A 23,053-nucleotide genomic window follows, 5' to 3' on the forward strand; every position below is an offset into this window, starting at 1 on the left:
TGGGCCTGCCAACACACAGCTAGTGCCAAGAAACTGTACACCAACACTGGAGCAGTGGGAGGCTGCGCTGTCCTGCTCTAAGCCTGAAGAACAGCTCAAGCTGATCGACAGAGCTTGCAAGATGGCAAAGGCTACTAGGGGCCTGAACTGAGGGCTCCACCTTCACCGGAAAAAGCTATTTGTAATAAAGTTTTGCATTCCATTCCATGGCTAAACAGCTACGTGAAAAGATTCTAGTATCCCTTATCCCAAAAAAAACATGAGCCCCCGATATCACAAAGGTCGTAGAAGTGCACGAGCTCGCAAGTTACAGCGGCAATTCGGGAACAATCCGGACACGGTGTACTCAGATTTCGCCCTATGCGGCACGAACAAGTTCGCGCTCGCAGTCGTAGGAGCGGCCCCGGGTCAAGGCCTTTTGAACTGCGCCACGGCGTGAGCCGCGTCCGCGAATAACACTGAGGCTTCAGCTATTGCAATTGTTATTAAATCTAAGGATATTCTGGGATGATCGTCCCTCGTTCTCACCGATTTTATGGTCGCATGTAGACTCTTTCTCACGGGAAGACTACCACACAACACCATTCGCCTATTAGGACCTAACCTAACGCAGGAATATGCTATCATCTGGTGCCCGGGTCACGCAGGACTCGATAGCAATGAGAGAGCGGACGGCGCAGCTCGCGCTTTAACCAACCGAGCAGCCTACCACTCCGACGACAGCCTCTTTTTACCGCGAGATATCCTTGCGAACCAACGGCTTGAGAGACGAAGTTACAGTGTACCACACACAGCTTTGCCGGGCCGGAATTCTTATGACTGGCGCCGTATACAAACAAACACATATCCAAATTTTTCGTTGAAGCACGACATTCACCCTGCGATGTGCAGCGATAGTTGTCAGTGGTGCGGAGGCAGGCCCACTCTCGCCCACATAACGTGGGATTGTCGGGAAAGGCCAACCGAAATTAACTCGCTGCAAATAGCCGGCAAAATTTCCGCAAGGGAGCAGTGGGAGACTGCTCGCCAGCGAAAATCTGGGAGTGCAACTAGCAGTCCTCGACCAGGTGCAGCGGGCCGCTAAAGCCAGTGGAGCCCTGGAATAGGAGCCCTACCCACATGCTCCCCATATCTTTTTTCTGGTTTTTTTTTCAAATAAAAGTTTTTATGTGTATCTGCATTTGCTTTCATTTGAAAGGCCTGACTCAGGCTTATTTTTGTTTTAGCTGAACATGTTCTTTGTTTTTCAAAAGGCTACTTTCAAATCATAATTTGCTGTATAAAGCATGGCCTTCAATAAATGTATTCGCTGTTGGCGACTGTATCCGGGACGGCGTGTTTGTTCTGGTGATGGTGGTTGTCAAAGATTGATTAGCCAATAAATGGTTACAGAGAGGTGATTGGGTTGGTGCCTTATTGGCCTCCTTCCCTCAGAGTACTAGGTAACCTTTATTTCGGAGCTCTATTGGCAAGCAACGCCGCTTGCTTCTGTAGAACCAGGGCCTTTTGGGCCTTCAGATTCTGACAGGTGAGCATGGCCGCCTCGCAGTCCTCTTTCATGTGGTTGGCGTTGGCAGTAATTAATGAATTAGACTGGCACGCCCAGACTACGTAGAAAGTGTCACTCATTCTCTCCACCAAACACCAATGTGCGATCAAACGATGAATTGAGACGTTTTAGCAACGTTAGGCGCAGTACAATGTCGGTAAAGAGTTAAGTCCTCAGCAGAATATTATCTGTAATAAAGCTAAGTCGAATTTTCCAATAGGACTTCGTAGACCTTTCTATGCGACATGCAATAGGCTTTGAAAAAATACACGCCATATTTTCCCAGCTGACAAACGCAATCGAATGATAAGATTAGGAGAGCATCGATGGGTAGCACATTCAAAAAGAGCCTTCAAAAACCAATAATCTCTTTAACAACAATGGTGCTAATGATTATTGATAGACGTTTTCAGTTTGAACAACAGGTTGAGTGCGTTGATAATAATGATAAGCAACGTTACAGTTCATGACAAAGATTAGAGCTCTCTACAAGTGAAAAGGCCTTGAATAGCGACAATTATATGAGTGTTGAGGATGGCGTAAATTAACAATGACGTTGGAAGGGTTGCGGCTTCATTTCACTTGACCATCATGTCTTGGAACCCATATGACGCAGGTACATGGAAGGGGACGTCGTTTCAGGATGCTAAATGCATTGGCTAAGAAGCGGTCCTTCGAATTATTCTTGCAAGCCACTTGCGAGTTATCGAAGATCACTGTGTCTTCTGTACATGTGGTGGCGGCGAGAGAAATTCTAGCCTCTTGGGCTGCTTGTTGGTTGTGCGCCTTTACCATAGCCAACACTAACTCTCAGCCTTGAGAGTTCACGACTCTTATAGCGGACGCGTTTCTACGCTGATACTTAAAGGGCCCCTCACCAGGCCCCATAACGAATGTTAGTTAGACAGTGGAAGTTGTTGGATGTCCGACGAGGAACGTTTTGCCACAAAAATTTTTCGAATCGGTTCATTTCGAGAGGAAAAATTAGGTTTTTTGAAGCGGCGCGCAACGAGGGTGAGAGGAGGTGAGCTCGAAACCCTTGCCGCTCCTCCGCGTAGCCTTCGCAAGCCAAATCTTTTCCCCAACCTCTCTGGCATCCGACCAAGAGGTGACGTTCGCATGACGAGCCCGAACAAGCCCTGCCCCCGTGCACGCGAGTGGCGTTGCTTTGTTGACCAGAGTTTTTTTGTGGTCTTCTGCCTGTTTCTGCGGGATTGTTTGGAAACGCTGGCTTAGACGCGGTAGAGTAGATGAGCACAATGAGTGCGCGAACGTGTAGGAGCGTTCCACGGTGGTCGTCTGCTCGATGCGCTTACCGCGGGGACCCGAACCCATGCGAAACGCTGACACATTAGCCCCGCATCTCGTAGCATTTCACGGGAAAAAAATGTAAGAAGAACACGCCCAATTTTTATTGCGTCTCATTATTTATTTCAAGTTTTATTAATCTGTTAAAGCAACAAATACATAAACTACGCATATTGTGGTAAATAACTTTTGCCATGTCACGTGGTATACTGTTGACAACGTCAGAGCAGAGTCGTCTACGTAGAGGACCAACTTCACTGCATTGCCGAGTACGTAGGGCCATTCCTACGCCCACGTCATGGCCTCATTCTCTACGCATGCGCCGGCAGAGGGGAGGGGGAGCAGCTTTCATCCTGAAATTTGACCCATTTCCGCGGCCCGTAGCGTTGCAAATTTTGGCACACGTGATCATGAACGCCTCAACTACGCATTGCGCTTGTCAGCTCAAAAGTGTCAAACCTGGGAGTGGTCATTTAACCACGTTGGTAATGCGGACGTCCAGGTCTAGCTTGAACTTCCGTTGAATAACATCTGTTATAGCCTTTCATCTACCTTTATGGAATAACACGTATATATTGTGTGGTATAGGCAAGAGGAACAGTAACTCTGGAACGTCCCCCGGGAGGCGCTTTTAGAGACGAAACTCCCTATGGTGTTGGTCGTTTCCTCCTCCGTAAGTGGCATATATGTAGCCACCTCTAGTTTATGGATTGCTCAGTAATTTCATAGTGTGTACATGCTCTTAGAAACATTAGCACCAGGTGGCGTTAGTGAATTTGGTATAGTTGACTAATAAACATGATTGCTGGCACTGTTATAATAACAAATTCACGCAATATCCATGAAGTTAGTGATGATGAGTCGGACAAAGCGTCCGTCCACCCATACGTTCAAGCGACCTATGCGTGCGCTACTCTGACAGCAGCTGATGGATGGACAGACAGACGGGCGGACCATCAGGGGTGTTCTTTTTCAAGCTCCGCCGGACGGTTCGTCCGCGTCTCCCGCGGCCCCTTCAGTGCGCTCGCTGTGGTCGCTTCGGCCACGCCACTGCAGGCGAGCGCCGTGTTGCGTTGCTTTGATGCATGTGCGTTTCAGCGCGTCCGGTGTTCTTCCGTCACAAAAAGAGGGAGACGCCGTGTTTTGCGCCGGTTGCCGTCGGGCCGTGCCGACGGACGCTGGTCGCGCCGGTCACGCCTGGCGTCACCCAGTAGAGTGCTCGCATTTTGCTAACGTAGCGCCGCCGTGCCCAGAGTACGCGCGCATCAACGCTACATTGCAGTATATTGGGCCCTTCATGGCGTGCCAGCGGATATCTTGCTAGCTCTACATACACCAAACTTGGTGTTAAGTGACGTCAATGTACGACAAAATATATGACTGCCCCGCCGTAGTGGTTTAGTGGCTATGGTACACGGCTGCTGACCCGTAGGTCGCGGGATCAATTCCCGGCTGCGGCGGCTGCATTTCTGATGGAGGCGGAAATGTTGTAGGCCCGTGTGCTCAGATTTGGGTGCACGTTAAAGAACCCCAGGTGGTCTAAATTTCCGGAACCCTCCACTACGGCGTCTCTCATAATCATATGGTGGTTTAGGGACGTTAAACCCCACAAATAAATCACTCAAAATATATGTCTCGTGCAAACATGATAATCCTGACACGCGTGTGATGTAACAACATGGCAACATACCACGCTCATAGCGTGCTCGCAGCCGTTTCGCTAGCTCAGCATATAATGATACTGGTATCACGTGACGTGAATAGATGACGAAGGCAAACGACACATCCAAACATGATAATCACGACATTGAAGTCATGTACGACATCATTTACCTCCACCTCGTAATGTTGTGCTGACATTGAAGTAACATATCAACCTTTCTCATTCGTGCTTCGCATATCATTCCCGCGGCAGTGGGATCTGCCTTTTTTTAATCCTTTACGCTAGGTACAAGAGCTGGAAACGCATGCGACGTTTCTCGCGTCAGAAAAACGCCACGTTCGGCAAACGGTGCTAATGGCTGCATGGCGCAAGAGGTAAAAAAATGGCAGCATATCCACGAATTGAATGATGGATAGTAGGGAGAAGCATCCGTCCGTCCATTCGTTTTTGCTTCCGTCCATCCACGCGTACGTCTGTATGGCCGCCCGTGCGTCCATCCGCCCGTCCACGCGTGCGTTTGTTCGTGTGTCCGCACGTTCATCTCTGCGTCCGTCTCTGCTTTCGTTCATGCATTCGCTCCTGCGTCCGTCCATGCTTTCATCTGTCCATACAGCCATCCGCGCGTCCATCCATGCATCTGTCTGTGTGTCCGTTCGTCCAACTATTCAACACTCCAAGTACCACCATCTAGCATCTTTTAATCATATATTCATCATATAGATGCGCCGCCATCCAGCGGACATTCCAAGGACTGAACGAGAGGAGGCACACGCACAATTTCTTACGGCTTGCGCTTCGTGTCTACTTCACACCTTTAACCACCTCAAGTTCATGGTATATACTAGTTCACTGTATTCATGGAACTGCGGCCCAACGCTCGCTAAACCTTTCTAAAACCTAGGAGGTTACGCCGAGCGAGTAAACGTAGCAACCCTTTCTTGTCTTCTGTGCGTTCTTGAACTATAAAAAATTCACACCGAGCGCGTTAACTAAAAGCCGAATTCTCCTGTCTCTCATTCCCCCTTAGTAGCCATTGGCATGTACATTGAGCACTATCTTTTATTGTTCAACAACGCACAGAAGAAATCCCTCACCGGCGCCACCTTGGAGGTCAAAATGTTATACTTGTTACACACTACTACAATGGCAACGAGGGAAAAACAGGTGCCGCTATGAGGAGCTTCGCGCCGGTTGCCGGCGCGAATAATGAAAACATTATTCTTTTAACGCTGGCTTCGTCCGTGTGAAACACCTTCATGGACGCTACGCAATGCATTCACCTTTTTCGCGGTTTCCTTCAAGAAGATGGGGGCATTTTAAATGCGAAGCATTTCTTGGCGAACTTCAGTGACCTTGAACCTATCTATCTATCTATCTATCTATCTATCTATCTATCTATCTATCTATCTATCTATCTATCTATCTATCTATCTATCTAGCCGCCTACGACTTTTAGTTCTCCTAGCCGTTTGGATAATGGTATTGATACCATACTTAGTATGATATAACAAGACTGTATGACGAACATAACTGACTAGTCATAACATGAAATTCATTATATATATGCCATAAATGTCATGATTTGCATGTCATGGTCTTGCTGCTCTTGCGGTGGTTTCATTTATATGATATGTTGCAAACCTGGTATGTATAACATGAATGTATGGCCAACACAAGCGACAGACCCTAACATCAAGATCACGTCATGCGTGTCATGTAACAACATGACTACATGCCACACTCACGATGTGCTTACGGCCGTTTCGCTAACATTACATTTACCGAATTCGGTACTACGGGACAGGAATGGATGACGAAGGTATGTGATTAGTGCAAATATGTTAATCATCAGATGCGTGTCATGTAACAACATGACTTTACCGAGTGGCGTTTCAGTGGGTCCCCAGTCACTGCGGAATTAAGAGAAATGAAATGGTGGATGAGTTGGCGAAAACCGCTTATAATTTTACGCAAACGTGCCTCATTCCAGTATCTCAATATGATGTAAATAGAATTTTAAGAACAACAGAACGTGAATTATGCCTGTCTACCTGGTTCACAGACAAAACAAAGGAATCGATCCTATATTCTGTTGATCCTAATCTTAAATACCAATTAGACCGTGACCTCCCAAGACGTATCGACACACTCATTCATCGCCTACGACTCGGAATTGCTCACACAAAGTACTTCCTACTTCGTATTCATCGTGCAACATCGTCAGCATGTTCACGTGGCCACGACAACGAGGTTATCTGTCACCTCCTGCTCTACTGTCCGAAACACGACACACATCAAAGGCGACTAGAACAAGAACTGCATAGGTTAGATCCTGAGCGACCATTCTGGTTGAATAAAATACAAGGTCCATGGCCATCCAAAACAAACAGCAAAGCTTTGAAGCTGCTGCAACAGTTATTCGAAGAAACGAAGTTTTGTGATGAATACTGAGCGCACAAAAGGTAAAAGTGAGCGTGTCGTCTACGTGCTTGTTCTGCCCATATAGGAGAGCTTTTGCTCTCACCCATGTAGGACTGTATATATGTATACATGCTATTATTTTTTCATATTTTTATTTGTACCAATTAAGTGGAAAGGGTTGGCCATCGCCAAGTAACGGTGACAAAAACTTCTCGTCTATTTTCTACTTCAATAATAAAAAACATGACTTTATGCCACGCGTATGATGTTCTCGCGGCCGTTTCGCTAGCTTCTCATGAACCAAATTCGGCATCACTGTACGTGAATGGATGAAGAAGGTATGTGACTGGTGGAAACATGATAATCATAAGATGCGCGTCATGCAAAAACATGACTACATGCTACGCTCAAGATGCACTTGCAGCCGTTTCGCTAGCTTCAAGTGTGCTAAACTTGGTATTACGTGACGCGAACGGACGACATAGGTAAATGACACGCCCAAACACGATGATCATGATATGCGTGCCATTAAACAACTATAATACGCCCCACACCTATAATGCGCTCGCGGCCGTTTTGCTACCTTCGCTACCTTCAATATCACTGACCGTTAAATGAACTAGGACAGATGTCATGAATGTAACAAGGACAATTGATTTAAATACTATCCAGCACAGAGCCTCGTCCAAATTTTGTAGAAGCTAAAAACCCCGAGGACATACCGGGGCACTGTATCATATCTGATGAAAGCACATGTGCTATCTACATGCACGATTGCCTCGTGCGTACTCCTGGCGCTCACCTTTTCTAACCCTTTTCACCTTCCACTACAACTACCAAAGCAGAATAAACGATGGGGTTCACTTGTTCCTCGACAACCCAGCTGTCCAGTCTGTTCATTCCACTCGCGAATGAAACATGGTGTCAGAAGTGGGATAACGTATAAGCAACGACATGGATCACCTGAGGCCGCCTGAATCGCTACGTTTGACAGCTAATGGAGGAAGGAACTGGACGCGGTTTTGTCAGCGGTTCGAATTTTTTCTGCAAGCGACGGCATGCCAAGCTAATCCGAGGTCGGAAGCAGCGAAAACGGCCCTGCTCCTCAGCGTTGTGCGGGAGGAAGCCGTGGACGTTTTCAACAATTTTGTGTTCAGCGGAGAAGAAAACAAGGATTTCAGCACCGTAATTGCCAAGTTCGAAGATTACTACCTGGAGCACCAGAATGAAATACACGTGCGATACGTGTTCCGTTCCCGCAGTCAAGGTGAGGTGGAGCCCTTTGAGCAGTTTCTACGTGAGCTTAAAAAACAAGCACAGCACTGCAACTTTGGGACCATGGCGGATGACATGGTGCGAGACCAAATTGTTTTTGGAACAAACTCGCCAAGGCTTCGAGAAAAGATGCTCAGGGACAAAAACTTGACCTTGGAAAAAGTAATCATCCTTTGCAAGGCGGCGGAAACATCAGCTCGTCAAAATGAATTTTGGCAGAAAACAAAGGAAGAACTCGATATGAACGCTGTCACAGCCAGTAAGAGCACCCCTAGAGGGTCCAGAAACGCCCTAAAATGCAATCGTTGCAGCCAAAGGCATGCCTACAGATGCTGCCCGGCATACGGCAAAGTATGTTACTTGTGTAATGGCCGCAACCACTTCGCGTCTTGTTGCAGTGAGAAAGAGCGCGTGTATGAAGTGCAACATCAGAGCGACGACTTCGAAGTACTAAATGTCGCCAGCAGCTGCGCAAGCAGAGAACGGGCCTGGCGTGTGAACGCATGTATTGGCGGCAAATACACCCCCTTTAAGGCGGACACAGGATCGCAGGCCAGTGTTCTGCCACTTTCAATGTTTCGCAAGCTCAAGACGACAACCCTGATGCCCAAAAGCGCAGTTCTGAGATCATATGGTGGCAACATGATCAAGCACATCGGCAAGTTTTCAGCGCTTATCGAGATTGGTGGTCGCAAGGCGTGCGCAGAATTTCTTGTAGTAAAGAAGGACCACAGCACTATCTTAGGATTGGACACCAGCGAGAAGCTTGGAATCGTACAGCGGGCTGTTGACAGCGTGACGACAAACGACACCGAAGAAATTGTCAACGAGTTTCCACGTCTTTTCCACGGAACAGGATGCGCCTCACGTGAATACAACATTGAGCTGCACAGGGATATCGTTGCAGTCGTGCAGGCAGCTCGGAAGGATCCCCTGTGCCTGCGTGAGCCTCTACGTACTGAACTGGACAGAATGGAAAAACTGCGCATCATCCAGAAGGTCAGCAGCCCCACAGATTGGGTAAGCCCCCTTGTCATTGTACTAAAGAAAGACGGCAAATTTCGGGTCTGCATGGACCCTAGACGCATCAAGAAAAACATCAAGAGAAACACTACCAATTGCCGCGCCGAGAGGATATTGAAGCAAACTTGGCAGGCACGAAGTTCTTTTCGCGGCTCGACGCAAATGCGGGATTTCATCAAATCGCATTACACGAACAATCGTCGAAGATATGCACATTCGCGACGCCTTTCGGCTGGTATCGCTTTCTTCGTCTACCGTTCGGTATAGCGTCGGCGAGCGAAGTGTTTCAAAAGGCCCTTAACGAGGTAGACACATCGTCTACGCGTGTACGTAGACGATGTGGTAATTTGGGGAAGGACCAGGGCTGAGCATGATGAGAGGCTGCGCAGAGCATTAGAAACAGCTGAAAAAGCAGGCCTTACCTTCAATGCATCCAAATGTCGCTTCGGCCTACAAGAAGTGCTCTTTTTGGGTGACATCATTAGCGACAAGGGTATTAGGCCGAATCCTGATCTTGTTGACGGTCTTTTGAAAATGCCAAGACCTCAGGACAAATTGGCTGTCCAAAAGCTGCTGGGAGTAGTTAACTACTTCAGCAAGTACCTACCAGCTCTCTCACAGCGTACGTCTACTTTACGTTCTCTCATGAAACATGGCGCCATCTTTGATTGGACACCAAACCATGAAAGCGAATGGCAGGCTATATGCCGGGATTTAAGTAATGCTCCAGTGCTTGCTATATTTGATCCTAATCGGGAGACAAAGGTAACTGCAGATGGTTCTCAAAGTGGGGTCGGCGCGGCACTTCTGCACCGTCTTGGAGACTGCTGGCAGCCGGTAGCCTATGCGTCGAGAGCTTCAACAGAATTGGAGCACAGATATTCACAGATTGGAAAAGAGGCTTCGGCTGCAGTTTTTGGTTGTGAAAAATTCAATCATTATGTTTATGGCCGCACCATCACGCTCGAGAGTGATCACAGTCCGCTGATAGACATATCAAAGAAAGGCATAAGCGATATGCCATCCAGAGTGCAACGATTGTTCTTGAGAATGATGAAATATGATTACACGCTGATGTACATTCCTGGTAAACAGATGGTCCTTGCTGATATGCTGTCCCGATCACCTGTTCCTGGAATCAAGAGAGCTGCAGGCATGAGTGACGTCGAGATCCATGTCGTCACGGTCGTATCAGCGCTCGTAAGTGAAACGACAGCTAGAAAACTTGCACAGAAAACAGCTCTCGATCCATATCTTGGCACAGTGCTAAAAAAGCTTGCTGAGGGAGAGCCTGTCGATGGCCCCCTGAAACCGGTGGCCGCCGAGCTATCCGTAGTAAACGGCATACTATTTAAAGGCACTAAAGCGGTGATACCAACAAGCATGCGTAGCGACATGTCGAAACGGATCCACGCAGGCCATCTTGGCCAGGTAAAGTGTAAAGCTAGAGCAAGACAAATGGTTTTCTGGCCGAATATAAACTCGGAAATTCAGTCCTTGATTGAAAGATGTCCAACTTGCAAGACATACGCTTATAAGCAGCCATCGCATCGGAGCCTTTACTAATGCAACCAACGCCTACTCAGCCATGCTACCGTATTATTGTCGATCTCTTTCAGTACTCGGGAATACATTATTTGTGCGCCTATGACTTGATGTCCGATTTCCCTGAGGTGGAGCTACTGCCCGATACAACAGCCAGTACTGTCATCGATAGACTGAGTGCAATATTTTCAAGGTACGGCATACCAGCCGAGGTTTCTACTGATAATGGCCCGCAGTTTAGCAGCCAAGAGTTCATTATTTTCACAAACGGTTACAACTTTAAGCATGTGAAATCAAGGCCGCAGAACCCGCAATCGAACGGGCTCGCAGAAAAGGGTGTACAAGTTGTAAAACGCATCCTAAAGAAAACAAAAGCTGCAGGAGAGTGTTTCTGGCTGGGCTTGTTGAATTACAGGGCGAGTTCTGTTAAAGCTGGCCGGTCTCCGGGCGAACTCTTGCAAGGAAGGCGGCTGCGCACACCATTGCCGGACTTCAATCCAGTGTCAGCAACGCTCGTCAAGAAACACCGGCAAAGAATTCATCACAGGCGCACCCTACTTAGCCTCTGCGATAATGACGTGGTTTGCTTGAATGGGACACCATGAGCAACGAAAGCCAAAGTGATCGGATCAGCTGGCCCACGGTCCTTCTACGTACGCACAGAGAACAACACCGTGCTGAGGCGCAACCATCGGCACCTTTTAGCGACGAAGGAACCATATAGTGTTGGTTCATCAGACGACGAAGATTGTGCCAACAACCACATCCAATTTCAAGGTGAGGCGTCATCGACCACCGCAGCCTCGCCCACGGAAGCTCAGCAGCCGTCGCCTGAACCACTGAGACGCAGTCAACGACAGACGTGGCCGCCAGAGCGTCCGGGTTATGACCAGCAGTTCCAGCAGACAAGCCAGCGGCATTAATTTCCTCAACTGTTTGGAAGGAGGATGTATCATATCTGATGAAAGCATATGTGTTATCTACATTTCATTTCATTTCATTTCATTTATACGCTTATACATGCACGATTGCCTCGTGCGTACTCCTGGCCCTCACCTTTTCTAACCCTTTCCACCTTCGACTATAACTACCAACGCAGAATAAACGATGGGGTTCACTTGTTTCTCGACAACCCAGCTGTCCAGTCTGTTCATTCCTCTCGCAAATGAAACAGGCACCCCCTATGAGATGAAGTCACTCATAGGATGGCAGGTTGACTTCGTATGTTAGAACACCGCTTTTCCTGCGTTTTTGCTGCGGACACCGTGCGTCCTTCCCTTTGCTATGAATCTCGGTGCTTGAAGAAGCGGTACGAACTAATATTCAGTACCCCAGGTAGCACTCTCTTGTCAAATTTTCATCGTAATATCGCAAATAAAAACCGGTGCAGCCATGAAGGACGATGCAAATGGTGTCGCGAAAGCAAAGCTGCCGTATTTGACAACCAAGCATTCTATTTGGGACAGAATACATCGACCATCTGATATGCCAATGCCCTCGATTCGCCTCTGAAAGACAGAAGCTTTCGCACGCATTGCGATAATTGGACGATCGGCCACTCTCTGTGCAGATGGTACTAGAACACCGTCATCGCCTTTCGTCGGCTCATAAAGCAGTCAAAGCTGTCTTGTGCTTTTTGAGGACTACATGCCTATGTGACCACCTTTAACTTTTGTGTAGTGCCACTGCTGCATACGCGCCAGCCGATTGACACTGACTGACAATCCTTTTTTTTTCCTCTCTCTCTCTTCCCTTTCCTCTCTCTCTCATCTTTATGCCCCCTTCCTATTCCCCCAGCGTAGGGTAGCGAACCGGGCATGTGCCTGGTTAACCTCCCTGCCTTCCCTCTTGTTGTTTATACCCCCCCCCCCTATTTGTGACGTCAAGACAATCGCAGCGCTGGCCTCTCAGTGGAGGCCCGCGTGGCCATTAAACTACATTCCGCACAATTTTATTTCTGTTATTATAACCTATCGCACCTAACAGGCAGTACTGTGTGTTCTTGATACGCAGCTGAAAGACCCCGTTTGCGCAGGGAGTTTTATCTGTCTGGCCGCACAGGCACAAGCATTTTAGTGAAGTTGCCCAGCAACAAAACTTAACAACGAAAGCTAGATTCGCAAGTGCTAAACACAATACGTAAAGACGGACCATCAGCAGAAACGATAACTAGAAGACTACACAAATCATATATGAGGGAATACATAGCTTTGCGTCATGAAGGTGTATGAATGAGACATTCATAGCCGTAGAATACAAATATATCTGCATGTAGGGGGCATAGCTTCATTGAATGCATTGCATTTGCTATGCTGAATGCAAATTACAGTATTAATGCCTCAGGCAGAAATATGCGCCTTTTATTTATACCGGACCCATGACAACAAAATTATCTTGCTGCAGGTTTTCCAAAAAAGGCTTGTTAGGTTTATTTACGCCATAATTTTAACTGTGCAGTACCACAATATTGCCGCGACTCCTCTCGCACAGCAGCCTGCGATAAAATTTCTGGAGCAGTATATTACAAACATATCAACAAACACAGAGGGTATTCTTATTTTTATTATGTTTTACGCATTCTTAGCCGTCACGTTTTGGTTAGCTTGAGAAACAAAAATGGAAGATGTGGTAAACATGCCCCCACACCTAACGAAACTGCACCCGAAGCTCAGCATCCATTGCTGATTTTTGGTGACTAGTTGACAGATGCAAATCGCACCACTTCCTTTTTTTCTGTTTGTAAGTAAGCCGTACCTACGTTTGAAAACCGTGGAAGTAGGAAAACCAAATGTTATGATAAGAAAGGCAACCAAAGCCACCCTGGGGCTGACCTTCACGGCTTATACTTCACGACTTAATAAGATGGGCCCCCACAACTAGACTGAAAAAAAAAATTGGCAGATCTCACGTACAGTGAGAATCGATGATACGCGAAGCACGAACGAGGAAGGGTGATAGGTCACTTTCAAATCGGCACTACGTTAAAAGGTGGAGGTAAGTTATGCCGTACATGACTTCCATGTCATGATTATCATGTTTGGGCATTTTATTCACCTTCATCATCTAATAACGTCACCTGATATCAACTTTGGTATATATGAAGCTAGCAATATATGAAGATAGTGAAAAATCCATATCATGAATATCATATTTGGAGGTATAATTTACATTCATCATCCATTCACGTCACGTAATAACAAATTTGGTATATGTGGAACTAGTGAAACGACCGTGAGAACGCAATGAGCGTAGCATGTAGCCATGTTTTACATGAAACGCATATTATGATTATCAGGTTTGGACGTGTTATTTACCCTCGTCGTCAATTCACTCCCCGTGATATCAAATTTGGTACATGTGTAGCTAGTGCAACGGCGGCGAGCGCGTCATGAAGGGCCGAATATACTCTGGCGCAACGTTGACGCACGCGCAGACTGGATGTAGCGACGCCACGCTAGCGAAATGCGAGCACTCTAAAACTTCCTCATGGAGCTGACGGAGGCCCATCGCAGGGCCCAGCTCCTCCGTCTCTATCACACACGGCCAGGTCGCGCACCTTTCTCCACCCTTAAACTCTCCCCTCTCTTGCCTCTTCCCAACTCACTGCCCAAACCTGAAAGGCCCCACGTGACCTAAGTATTTGGTTATTCGCGTTTTTTTTTCGAATAGATTTTCCTTGAGTACATTCTGAAAAGAAGAAAGACGTACCTGTAAGCACCTAGTTCTTGCGTGCATTGTCAGGTGATTTTGCATTTGAACCCGCCGTATAGTTGGCGCAAGTATATATGAAGGAAGTAAGAATAACTGTCTTGCCAAAACGTTGTGATTCTTATTCCAAGGCACGAACTGTTTTTGAATGTCGATAAATATTTCTGTATTTCATCATTAGTGCTTCGCACAAACACGTCTCCAGAAAGTTTGCAAGAAAGCGTTGAAAACCCGTCGTTTAAAACACGAAGAAGGTTACGAATTGTTACAGTTTTAGTAAATCGACAGAAATATTTCATGACCCACACTTGCAATCAGACACCACAATAACAAAATTCTCCCTTATGACACTTCTAACTACGTGTGTTTGTTTATAAAATGAATGTGAAAGCAACACGACCATTTGCGTTAGTCGTCACTTTTGAGGGCCAGAAAAAAGCAGGAAATCCGATGGAGCTATGAGGAAACGTGCAGTGTTTTTCGGCACTACCAAATGTGATAACTTTCTCGCACTGCTTCCGTACTACTTGATGTCAACATAAATTAACTTACAGAAAGACGTAGATACACCCTCTAAAACTTGGCTGAGAAGAAAATATCCAACATAGGCTGCTTCGCGATGACAGCTTCACATGAATCCAATTCCTCTTTTGTGTGAGAACCACTTAATAATTCTCTTTGCGCGTGATGGTGGTTTCGGATAGCCCCAGTGGCGGCGGCACAGGACAACTATGAGACTTGAAACTGACTGCTCTTGCAATCTTGCCACAGTGCTCGTGGTACAAAAAAGCGTGCTTCCCAGCACTTTACTAAAAGACTGCGATCTTTTACTTTATAAAACCACTCCGACCCGTATATCAGTTTCACATTCATCGTCGGCCACGTTATTTCAGGCGCCTGCGCAGAATCTGCTTTCCTATTCTCGTCTATTCGTAGGAAGAGCTGGGCAGCTTACCAAAAAAAGGGATGCCGCAGTGCAGACGGTGGCAATGGAAGCGGTCGAATGAGCACAACATTGCGCATTTCAGTGTCTACAAAGGAACAAAATAATACTTTATTTTTCTACTTGTTTCACTCGGTAAAATAACAAAATGAGTGTGAGGTCTGCTCTACCACAGCGCACACGTTCCCTGGCATTTTGATTCCACCGAAAGACAACCGCTATGGCTCAGATTGATCTCGTGCTTTTTTGCCCGCAGCCGAGAACCGGGACCACTGAAAAACTGTAGTAGCCCAACTAATGTTTTAACAGCAGATTTTTATCATTTCACTCCTATATAATTTTGTCGAAGAGCCCTGTAAAGATGGCCAATGGTACAGCCTCCATATTATTTGAAACAGGTTAAGTAGACATCCAAGAATAATGTGCAGGGTTTTCAATCTGAGTGTATATACCACAATGTTACATTCGTCACAGCACGCAGCATTTTAAAACGCAGGTGTTTGTACTTCTTTATATGCAAGAATAAAAAAGGCAAAAACGTACGCTAAAGCAAACGTTCGAGACAAGGCAGTACTTACCTTGCCAGGGTCACATGTCATACCGTCCAGCATTTTGTATTGGCCACTTCACGTATGAATGGGGTGCTTAATGCAACATTAAAGGAAGCATCCATCATCCTGCAATAGAGTTACAAATAGACATTACTTGCAACTGTGCAATGTGTTGTAGGTGTATTTTTGCACTTCATATGTGGCGATATTCGTTAGGTACATCTCATGCGTGGCTACTGGTAATGCGATGGTGATTATTTTGCGCCTTGAAATCATACAATATTTCCACATTACAAAAGCGAAGTGGACTGTGCCTTTACGAAATACACAGAAAAAGGTACTATGTCCGCACTACCCATTTTACATATGCTAACATGAGCGCTGGCATATTCACCATAAATGATCACTGAACAAATTATACGAATCATTCCTATACAGAAAATAGTAGATTGACATGCTGGATAGCACATCAATCTATATGATTTTATTTTTACTTTCTTTATATATACCTCACAGGCCTCACAAATACAATGCATAGGGGGTCAGGTACAAAACAGCTATAATATACAAGATGACCCTCAAAATGTTTTTTTATGTCTGAGTATCTGTTGGCAGACGAAAGCCACATAAATTTGATCAGCTCATGTATCTTTTAGCTAACTTCAAAACATAAATTTGGCACGTGAAATAAGTGAACACTCGGCCCAAGACAATGACGACCTCGCTACTATATTCATTGGAAAAACACTTTATACCAAGTCCACGCCGTACAGAGGGCATGCGAAAGCACTCTGCCCTCTATATCGACACAAAAAATATTACCCAATGCAGAATAAAACAACAAATATAAAAATTTATTTCCCTGCTTGTGCAAAAACCCAATAATACCATTGACCCGGTAACATCCTTTCTTTTTTATATTGTATGTTTCCATAAATTCTTTAGCCTTGAAATTCAAACTCTTTTTCAAAGAATTGAACACGAGTAAGTTTTGTCTCACAAGCACAGTAGCTGTTCACATGCAAATTAAATGAAGGCCTATTAAATAAAAGCGATGCTGGTCTCTTTTTCTTAGATTTTATATAACACAAAAGTGCAACGTGTCTTCGCAGAGGATGTTCGGCGTTTACTGTGCATTACTTCACGGCAAGGGCAAATGAAATAATGATGCAGCAACAAGTTGTGATGTCATGGGACGAACAGCAAGCAGCTCGAATCTTGCAGCGCGTACTTCAAGCATAAAGTATTCTTCAATATTTAGGAGACAGCGGTGTAATCTTAGACAAGAGACAGACTAAATTGCTCCGCCGTGAAGATGGTTCAGCCGAGCCACAGTTACTCGGCAGTGTCATTTTTGAGTAATCACCCGAAAAGCCATTGCCGCCTCGTGTTCTCCTAGGATTCACAAGTCATCCGATGGAAGAGTACCTACAGCCCGCTACACGATCTTATAATTGTCAACAGTATGGACACGCTGCCAAATCATGTCATGAACAACTTCGCTGAAAACTCTGTGCTGGAGCACTTGATTATAAAAACTGTACATCTACGAACCATCCCAAATGTGCCAATTGCAAAGGAGACCACGTAGCGTCGTATACTAGTTGTCCGAAACATCAAGTGACTACTCTACTAAAGCGACAAGAAATTTCGCTTGGAATAGCTCCGAGATAGCGATCGCTTTGTCCGAATCCTGAAACGGTGCATCCACTGCCCGTGACTTCCAAATCACAGAAGAGTACATCACCGCTATCATATGTGACGGTAGCCTAATGTGCTTCAGCTAAGAAAAACAAAGGTACAACCAAAACGGACCATAGAGGACGATTACGAAGTGTTCAAACGCATACAAGCGACAGAAGGACACCGGAACCGCCAGCGACTTAGGATAACTATGCGTCTACACCTTTCACCTCATCAAAGCCAAGAGAAAAAAGAGCAACGCACATCGAAAACAAGTGTTGTCGATATTGTTATGGCAATGCTCTTGCTTGCTTTTAACGCGATTCTGTGTGTATTTATTTACAAAGGCCAATGGCCTTCCAGATGTGAACGCATTCCTTTCATCAAAACCTCTAATAGTACAACGAAAAATTGTTGTACAGCGAAATGGCTCTACGATTCCACAACCCTTTCCACTATACAGCTGTGTTTCAGTGGAATGCCACTGGCCATGGGTCCAAAAGCGCGGACTTTAGGAAGCTAGTTGCTCAGTACAGTTTCGCCGTTTTGTGTCTAACTAAACCCAACGTTAGCCCTTACTTTAGGATTTCTAATTATGTGACATATGCATCAAGAAAATATCCACACCTGAGCAGGGCGCTGTTATGCTTACGGCGCAACATACCTTTTTTTTTCATTTATACGGGTCACACTCGAACTTGCCTGAATTTGTAGAGGCAAAATTTAATTCCAGAGATTTACTATGACCGTAATTTTTATCTTTTTACAAACATCGACAAGCATCACCGAATCATTCGTGGTTCATTTATAGGCTAAAGTCCAGGCACCAGCCCTCATCTGTGGAGACTTTAATGCGCACATTACCACGAGGGCAAGTACTCATACCGATTTCCTTGGGAGAACACTTGAGAAAGCAATTGATAGATTTGGTCTTGTATTGAATGATGTATCAGTTATGCCGGCTGTCTAGATATGCCTATAGTCTCTCCTGAAGTTGCACGAGATAAGAACTGGTGTAACAAAACCTCGAAACACGAGAGAGTGACTATTACCCAGTTCTCATGCAACACCCAAGAATGCAAGTGCAAACAACATTAATCCAAGAAAAATTGGGAGACCTTAAGCTTCGACTTCAGGAGTTAAACGCGATAGCGAAATCCGGCCCCTAGTGCGCCTTTCAACCGCTAAGTACATAATTAATAATATGTTTTGTAACATACAAACACACACACACACATGAACACACGCACACAGTAGATTGTACCAGTGTGCGCGCTTATGGTACATACATGTTTCTGATCTAAAACAAGAGTCGCATGGCCTCCAAGGTGCACGCTGCGCACTTGCTCTTTCGGAGGCCATGTAGAGTCTGATAATGCCTCACAGATGGCAGCACATAATCTAGCGTCTGCTGTTTTCTTGATCAAAGCCTCTGGAAAGGCATGATATCTTTTCCGCTACATGGACATAGTTGTCCATATTTAAAGATGTTTGAAAGTTCCTGTGTGCTTTTAGCGGCAATGGCTGCACTATCCCGGCCTTTTTCGACGTAGTTTGAGGTCTCCCGAATGCGCAGACAAGTCGCCGAATGGGCTCGTCTTTGTCATAACACCTGTCGAACAAAATGCGTTCAAGGGGCCCTGAAACACTTTTTCAAGTAACCATGGAATGAATTCACTAGAATTGCTTATTGCCACACGAATTCAACACCGCGAAAATTTCAAGAATCCAGCCAGTACGAGTGGAGTTAAAGGTTAGTCGCATGCTCCAATTGGATTCTCTCGTCCCGACAAAAACACCAGAAGCTAAGCAGGGAGGGGTAGCAGGGGCAAACGAACTACATAACTCGTGCTCCGTGACCTTGAGCCCTTTTTCTACTAAAGCGCGGCTGTTTCAGTGTGATCGCGCGCGCATGCGTGAACAAGTAGTGGCCTCCCGCGGCGATCTTTGTAATGAGCATTTTCATTCATGGACGATTTATCTCTCGCAACCAACGAGGCTGACGCCAACGACGTAATGTTTGCGACACGAACTCATTAACGCTATCGCGTTGACAATTGACTGGAAAATTTTCTTGAACTTACTAGAGGTGACGTGGAGAGGCTTAATGACCTGGATACAATTCTAATTTGCAATAAAAGCAGTTACTCCCATGCGACAAGGTTTACAGGCGTCCCAGCAAGCCACTCCAGTGTAGATGCAGACTACCAGCCCCTACGAGCAATTAGAAGACGAGCAGAGCGTTGCTATCACGTACTGGGATGCTAGATGACTACAAGGAGAGTCGGGCCAAAACGTCCAATCTAACTGACACATGCAAAAGTTAGGTCGAAAAAATGGTGCGATTTCTCAAATTCATTGGCCCACTTACTCAAGTTCCGAAAACCTGGCAAATAATCACTGCTTAAGTCATGCAGTATCCGAGCGAAATGCATTTAGAGCTTCGGAAATATTACTTGGATTATCCGAACGTGATGTTACCAACAAGTTTTGCAGCATTCTGACGAGAAATGGACAATTCGTTACAAACACTACTGCGCTGCTCGATTCCGTAGGGCAGGAAATCCAGGATGCGTAGTGTTTATCATCACCTTAACTGGATAATACGTAATCTCTACTAGAGCTGCGTACTGCTCTATCAGTAATGCGCGTGATAACAGCAACAGGTCCCGACAACGTGTACTACAGTGTTCTGAAAAATCTAAGCCCCAACGGCATGCCAGTTGTTGTACGGATTCATAACGACATTTGTACGAAGGCGTACGTTCCAATGTGTTGGAAGGTTGCCAGAATCGTCCCACTGCTGAAGTCTGTTAAATCACCGCTTTTTATTGATTCACTTCGACCAGTCAGCCTCACTGGCTGTGTACATAAAGTCATGGAAAAAAATGTTTAACAGAAGGTTACAGTGGTAAATTCAAGCTAAGAACTATCTTCTATAACAGATGACTAGCTTCAGATGACGGCGATGCACTATCGACTGCGTCTTCGACCTCGTTACATTTGTAGAATATGAGACGAGCTGTGGAAATATTGCTGGTGTGGTGTTCATAGATATAAGAAAGGCGTTCGATTCTGTCAGCCACCTCTCTATGCTGTACGGGCTTACTTCATTAGGGGTTCATGGTGCATCCTTCAATGAATCGGCAACTTCCTGCCTAACAGGCAAATATAAAGTTCAACCAAAAACGGAGACAGCGATCTCTTCAACGTGAGCAGAGGTGTACACCAAAAGCGTTTCAAGTCCGCTTCTTTTCAATGCTGCAACGGCAGGTCTTCCAGAAGCGCGGCCCGAAGCCTCAAACATATCCATGTATACTGACGACATATGCATATGGACGTCCTACAAATCACTGGAAGTGATTAAAGACCGCCTTCAGCAAGGACTAAACTCAATAAGTGATTACCTCAAAGAGCGAGACATGCAAATTTCTCACGCCAATTTGGTAGTTCTGCCGTTTACGAGAAAGACAGCAAAAAACTTAAGGTTTTGTGCATGGCCAGAGAATCGAAATCACAAGGAAGCATCGTTTCCTTAGCCAGCCAAATCAGGAGTCAGCCTATCAATCAACTAGAAAATCAAGTGAAATACACCATAAATGTTACACGTCGCATAGCAGGAACAAAATGGCAAGGTACATCAGCCTCCCTACTCCACATTTATTGTGCACTCATCCGACATAAACTAGCCTCCTTCACGCCAGTTCTCCACAACATCTCTCAGCCGTCTCTACACCTACTTCAGCTGTTACAAGCACGAAGCTTACACATATGTCGGGGGTTCTACCGGCAACATAAAGTTCTCTGACACTGGCATAGGTAAGAGAACCCAACTTTATAGTAATTAGAAATGTCGAGACCTGTCGGCACCTTTTTTGTCTGGTCACGCAGCACTGTGGTGGTTCTTGGGCCCTCAGACGCAGAAACCCAAGACAAGGACAAGAGAAACATTTATTGACTTCACACACAAAACGATCACAACACGGTGGCTATCTGTACAACACACTGGCTCCATAATTCAGTCATACAGTCCTTATGTCTACGCGCCCGCGAGTAACCCACGCGTCCTCACTACTCGGAAGTCTAATTCCGTCGGGTGCAACTCACGCTCCCGCTGAAGACGATGGCGTCGACGGCGCAACCTCGCCACGGGAAGGTTGCCAAGTGCACGGGAGCTCACGAGCAGACCATCAGCTGCTCGTGCTGCACCAGGCGGCCCCACGCTGCGGCCGACGCAACACCGAGGTCGCACCTTCAATTGGCGGTTGTGCCGGACCGGCTCCGACGTGGCACCGTGGCCACGATCTCGGTGACTGGTTGTGCCGGACCCGAGTCTGGGCAGGATCAGCCGCTTGCCCTGGCCCGCACGCTCGTCCGCCACAGGAACAGCATGTCAGGCCCGGCCCGGAACCGCCACTTGCCTCAGGAACATGCCACGCTCGTCCCGGTTGGGTTGGTGACACCCGCTCGTTGGTTCGGTCCCCTGAGGCCCAACGCCTAGCGCTCTTGCTAGCTGGCCGCGTTCTTCCTCTGCCCGTCGCTGTTACGAAACTCACGCGCTCACGTGCGTCTGACCCCGTGCACACTTTCGTCTTCGTCGGTTATTTTCCGCTATGGGTTTCATTTCCAGTTTCGATTTTAGTTGTGAGAAGCACTCTTACCACACTCCCCCCAACTTCCAGTACGTTGTACACACGTAACACACAGTTCCCGAATATAACAAAGGTTCCGCACACTTTAAATGTCACAGTTTAGATGTAAAAAAAAACCAATTGCACTATGATGACAACATGATAAAAAAAATTGTGTACAACGGCAATAAGTCACTGCTCGGTAAAAGCCGCACGACTCATATAGTCGGCACCAACGTTGTTCACACCACGAATGTGTTCCACGTGAAAGTCATATTGCATAAGAAGGAGACTCCACCGCAGGACTCGATTATTTAGGTGCCTAGCTGACTGAATATAAGTCAATGGCTGGTGGTCACATTGCAACGTGAACGGCTTGCCATAGAGAAAAATGTGGTATTTGCGAACAGCCCAGACTACGGCAAGGCCTTCTCTTTCAATTGTGGAGTAGGCTGCTTCGCGGGGTAGTAATTTACGGCTCGCGTAGGAAACTGGGTGCAGACGGCCTTGGTGTTCCTGGAGCAATACTGCTCCTAAGCTCCGCGAAGACGCATCCGTGCGCAGAACAAATGGCTTATGCAAGTCGGGTGACTTCAGCACAGGCTGCGTGGACAATAGATTCTGCACTTGTCGAAACGCTCTCTGATGTTCTTCACCCCATAATAACTTATTGGGGTGGCCTTTCTTTGTAAGTTCTGTGAGCGGAAATGTCAACTCAGCGTAATTGGGCAAAAAGTCGCGGTAATAACCTGA

Source organism: Rhipicephalus microplus, chromosome 5 (assembly GCF_043290135.1).
Source record: "Rhipicephalus microplus isolate Deutch F79 chromosome 5, USDA_Rmic, whole genome shotgun sequence".
In the NCBI taxonomy this organism is placed as follows: Eukaryota; Metazoa; Arthropoda; class Arachnida; order Ixodida; family Ixodidae; genus Rhipicephalus; species Rhipicephalus microplus.